Source organism: Dioscorea cayenensis, chromosome 4 (genome assembly GCF_009730915.1).
Source record: "Dioscorea cayenensis subsp. rotundata cultivar TDr96_F1 chromosome 4, TDr96_F1_v2_PseudoChromosome.rev07_lg8_w22 25.fasta, whole genome shotgun sequence".
Lineage (NCBI taxonomy): Eukaryota > Viridiplantae > Streptophyta > Magnoliopsida > Dioscoreales > Dioscoreaceae > Dioscorea > Dioscorea cayenensis.
The window spans coordinates 19,961,521-19,967,112 of NC_052474.1; the positions used below are offsets into that span (position 1 = coordinate 19,961,521).

The following is a 5,592-nucleotide window of genomic DNA, read 5'->3' on the forward strand; positions in this document are numbered from 1 at the left end:
TATATATATATATATATATATATATATATATATATATATATATGTCATATATTATTCAGAAACGTTCCTAGTTTTCAACTCTAGAGACGTTGGATTCTTATCCAAAAGTTGTGAGCTTTTTCCCTATTTTCACTCATAAGAAACCTTTCCCTAATCTCTAATCTGCTGCCATGCCATTTCCTCCCCCAAGCCTGCCCCACTAACAAGCCATCCCAATATTACTAGGGCTTTCCCTCATTGCCAACCATGTCATGCCCTGGCCTGCCACTTAGCAATGGCAATTGCCATGATATCCCGAAATAGGTAACATAAACACTCACCTTACCCCTGAACTCCGTAAGGTAAAAGTATCATGCAACTTTCATCACAACTAAATACATATGCAAAACTTACATAAAAATACAATTTTAAAATAACATAACATCAATAAGTGGAGCATTCGAGAAAATGTTGAAAACAAAGCGATAATTGACAAAACAGTAACCATTTATTTCACGCGGGTGGATTCAACTAACATAACTAAACATAAGAATATACTCCGCCACGGGGTGGATAACCAATGTTAGTCAGTCTACCATGTCGTCTCTTATTAGGCAGGACCGTAGAGACCGCCACTGTAGTAGCCGAGTCACAGACTCATGGTCACCAATGTCAAAATATCATATGTCAATGTAATTGAAATAAAGACCTTTTTAAAATAAATCATAGTGTATCATAAGTCACAAATAACCATATAAAGAAATTCAATATAGAATAGTATATAGTAGTAACACGATCATTTAAAAACCAAATATGAAAAACTATTTTGAAAATAACTTTTAAGGAAAGCCATTCACTCATTGTGCTTAGACCCGTAAGTCTGAGAGCTTAATTGCGGCACTCCTCCACAAGCTCCTTGTCTTCACTTGAGAGTTTTCAACCTAAAAGCAAATCTAATTTAATGCAAAATTTTACCTAAAAATCATACATTTAAGAGAAATATGCGCAATTCAAGTCCTATATACAATACATAAAGAATTAGGGTTCGATTTGGCCTAGAATCAATTTTGATTGACTCAAGCTAGTTTTAATTAAGGTTAGAACAAATCATGCATTGAAAAATCAGAGAAATCTTGAGCTCATAAGTCATTGAATTAATGGAAGATTAACAAATCCATAAAACACTAAATCTAAATAACAAGATTTATCAATCAAGAAATCTCTTTTATTCTAAACTCCTAAATCTATCACAATCCATAAATTTAAAAATAATAGTCTCCTTATTTTAAAGATCTCCTATCAAAGTATAAGGAATCGATAAAATTAAGTGGAAAGATACATGGTGATGCCAAAACAAGAAAAATTATTATAAAGAAAGGAAGATCAATCTTACCTCGAATCTTCAATCTAAGTAGAAAGAAAGGAAGGGAATCCTTGCTCAAAATTCACTCCAAGAGGAGTTAGAAGAGAAAGAGAAGATTTATTGTAGAATAGAGCTTAGGTTAAGAGATTTGGGTTTTTATAAATAGCAAAATTTCAAACTCTCTCTAAGGATTACCACATAATATTTGAATTTAAAAAATATCCAAATTTAACCAAATTAGTTTGAAATTCATTTATTTAGAAAAAAAATCCACTACAAACGTAAAGGTACAGGGACTAATATTTGAATTTAAATTTATCCTAATTTAACTAAAATCTAAATTTCTCAATTTGCCCTAGAGTCTAACTCGAAGGCCAAGTATTGCAAACCATGTCCTCCCCATTCACATATTTCTTCTTTTAATTTGTTGGTGATTTTAGTTAGTGTTTTCAATGTTTAGTTGATGTATGAACTGATGTATAGGTTTTCAATAAACCAACTTTTAATGTTTGTTAATGATAGTGAGTGCCCAAGATATACTTATGAATTGAGAAAAACTTCAAAAAAAATTACATAAATAAAAGATTTAATTATATTCCAATTATTGAAGCCTAACTATGTTTAGTAATCAGAGAAGGCTCGCATCGCAACATTCATAGGCAAAGAAACATAGCTTTTGGAAATGAGATAGTGTTTGCAGATGAGAAAAATTTACAATGTATAGAGAAAGAGGGAAATCACACAATCGTTAGATGATGATCTAACAGTTGTTGTTGCTAGACATCCTAGATGGCTGACTCATATATATATATATATATGTTATATGTATATTTTTTTGTAATGGAAAATGTGGCTAGTTTTTTTAAATAAAATTATTAATTTGATTTAAGTGATATTAAATAATAAAGTTTATTTCATGGTTCTTGAGGGTGTGGCCCACCAAATCTCACCGCGGGCCCTACCGTGTTTTGACACGTGGCAAAAATCCCTTTAGTTCCAGTCCTTTCTTGTGGGACCCACAATTGCGTGGCTGACACCGCATGCGATCTCATCTTTGCCACGTGGCACCGCCCCGGCCATTTTCGCTGTTTGGTGTGAAATTACCATAATATCCCCATTCAATCTCTGTCGATCTGTCATGACTCATGATCTCTGGACCGTCCGATCACTTTATTAAACAGAATATTTTAAGCGTCAGGTAAAATTACATTTATACCCCTATAAAATAATCTCTAAAACAACCAAAATAATTTTTATTTATAATAAAACCAACTTTATTCTTCGCCTTTAGTCGTGTTTGGTATCAGGATTAATCTAAAATTTTTAAGGATATTAAAAAATGAAATACTACTGAATTTATTATTTTTAAAAATCTATATTTTTAAAATCTAATTTTTTAACAAATAAGTAATAAACACCTTTATTTAAAAAAATTAAGAATATGTAAAACCGTGAAATTAATACCTCAAAACCAGGGGTAAAACTAGGAGGTATGACATGTTAGAGATAAGATGTTAGAGATAAGATATGCTTCTCAAGATAAGACTCATAGCAATGTATTAAAGATAGAAGTAGTTTATAGATAAGAATTAATATCCCTCTAACAATTGTAACCTTCTTGTAACCAACGCTGCGTTTTGCCAGCTATATAACAAAGCTACGCGGCCTCCGTGAGAGGTTAGAGAACGCTTCCACTAAAGTTTTCATGGTACCAGAGCCTTCCTCCTCATAGATACATCTACTAGCTGCCATGAGCACATCTTCCTCCTCAGCTCCGGCTGGCACCTCGCCGTTTGGCGTTCCGGTGACAGAGAAGCTAGGCAAGAACAACTATTTGCTATGGAAGGCACAAGCCCTTCCCACTGTGAGGGGAGCCCAGATGTTTGGCTACCTCGACGGCACTATCGTCGCGCCACCGTCGGAGATCAACATCAAAGATTGTGACAAGACTATGAAGGGACCAAATCCGGCGTACACCCAGTGGATCGCCGCTGATCAGCAAGTCCTCGGATACCTGATGTCGTCCCTGTCGCGCGACGTCCTAACACAAGTTGTGTCAGTCTCCACGGCTGCACAGCTATGGACAGCTCTCGAGAAGATGTTCTCTTCGAAGACTCGAGCCCGGGCGATCAACACTCGGATTGCTCTTTCCACTACAAAAAAAGGTAATATGACAGTTAATGAATATTTTACCAAGATGAAAGCTCTAGGTGATGAGGTTGCGGCTGCCGGAAAGCCACTCGACGATGAAGATATGGTGTCGTACATACTCGCCGGGCTTGACGCTGACTTTGAGCCGATTGTGTCGGCTTTAGCAGCCCGGGTGGAGCCGGTCAGTGTGGCCGAGCTCTACTCACAGATGCTGGGGTTTGAAGGCAGAGCAGATCTGCGACAAGGTGCATATCAAGCAAACTCTGCCTCGTTTGGACGAGGCGAAAACCAGCGTGGCCGAGGTCGCAATCGTGGCAATCCTCCTGCCAATCCTGGTCGTGGTCGCGGTGGAGGACGAGGTCCAACTGGTGGACGCGGAGGCGAACATCCTATCTGCCAACTCTGTGGCAAGATGGGGCACACGGTCAGTATCTGCTGGCATCGCTATGATCCTGATTTCGTTCCACAGGAGAAGACCGCATCAGCTGTCACGCAGTCCTACGGGATTGACACAAACTGGTATGTTGATACCGGTGCCACGGATCACGTCACGGGCGAACTAGACAAGCTAAGCGTTCGGGAGAGATACAACGGTGGAGATCAGATTCACACGGCCAACGGGACAGGTATGCGCATTAGTTATACTGGTCACACTCATATTAACACTCCTGATCGTCCCCTTTATCTTAATAATGTTTTGTTTACTCCCGATGCCAAGAAAAATTTGATATCTGCTGCTCGCCTTGCTGCTGATAACCATGCCTTCTTTGAAATTCACTCCAAATTCTTTTTGATCAAGGATCAGGTCACGAGGAAAGTTCTACTTCAAGGCAAGTGTAGAGGTGGTCTGTATCCTTTGCCCTCATCATCATCATCCCAGTCACAGAAGCAAGCTTTCAGTGTCACCAAACCTTCCTTGACTAGATGGCATGATAGGCTAGGTCATCCATCTAGTGCCATTGTTCGGCAAGTTATTTCTAGAAATAAACTTTCGTTTTCTAAAGAGTCCAATAAAGTGTCAGTGTGTGATGCTTGTCAACAGGCCAAGAGCCATCAGCTCCCCTATCCTAAGTCTCCAAGTGTCTCGGTTGCTCCATTAGAACTCGTGTTTTCCGATGTTTGGGGTCCTGCTCCTGATTCTGTGGCCAGAAAGAAATATTATGTGAGTTTTATTGATGATTTTAGCAAGTTTACTTGGATATATTTGATTAAGCATAAGTCTGAAGTTCTGCAAAAGTTTCAAGAATTTCAAGTTCTTGTAGAAAGACTCCTAAACCAGAAAATTATCACCATACAATCAGATTGGGGAGGAGAGTATGAGAAATTAAACTCCTACTTCTCAAAAATAGGTATCACACACCACGTCTCTTGCCCACATGCCCATCAACAAAATGGGTCTGCCGAACGAAAACACCGACATATTGTTAAAGTTGGCTTGTCTCTCCTAGCTCATGCTTCCATGCCCCTTAAATTTTGGGACGAAGCTTTTATTACAGCCACATATCTCATTAATCGCACACCTAGCAAGCTCCTCCAGTTTTCCACACCGTTGGAAAGATTACTTGGCAAGAAACCAGATTACTCACTCCTTCGTGTGTTTGGGTGTGCGTGTTGGCCAAATCTCCGTCCATATAATACTCATAAACTCGAATTTCGATCCCAACAATGTGTGTTCCTTGGCTACAGTTTGCTACACAAAGGTTTTAAGTGCCTGCATGTGTCCACAGGTCGTGTATACATTTCCCGTGATGACATCTTCGATGAAAATATCTTCCCTTTCACCAAACTTCATTCAAATGCCGGCCCTCTCCTTCGCTCCGAAATCCTTCTCTTCCCACATCTTCTTCCCAGTCCTGATCACGGGGGACCAGTGTCAAGTGATCAGTTAACTAATGTGCATACTAACCCTCCTGATGTTGCTAATAATGTGAATACTAACCCTCCTGATGTTGCTAATAATTCTGGTGAAGTTGTGACAGATTTTGAGCAAGAAACACATGAAGTAATAGAGCAAGCAGCAGTAGGAGGGTCTCTCTCAGGTTTAGTCCAGCAACCATCGGGATCGGTGTCTTACACACCAGGCGTCAACCAGTCGGATG

General features: G+C 39.0%; 1 non-coding gene across 1 annotated transcript; it reads left to right on the top strand.

Annotated features, from left to right (window-relative positions):
* The first annotated feature begins 3,578 nt into the window (after positions 1-3,578).
* Positions 3,579-3,717, top strand: LOC120259754. The gene has a single exon (XR_005536306.1). It is a non-coding gene; the product is annotated as a small nucleolar RNA Z247 (small nucleolar RNA).
* The last annotated feature ends 1,875 nt before the right edge of the window (positions 3,718-5,592 follow it).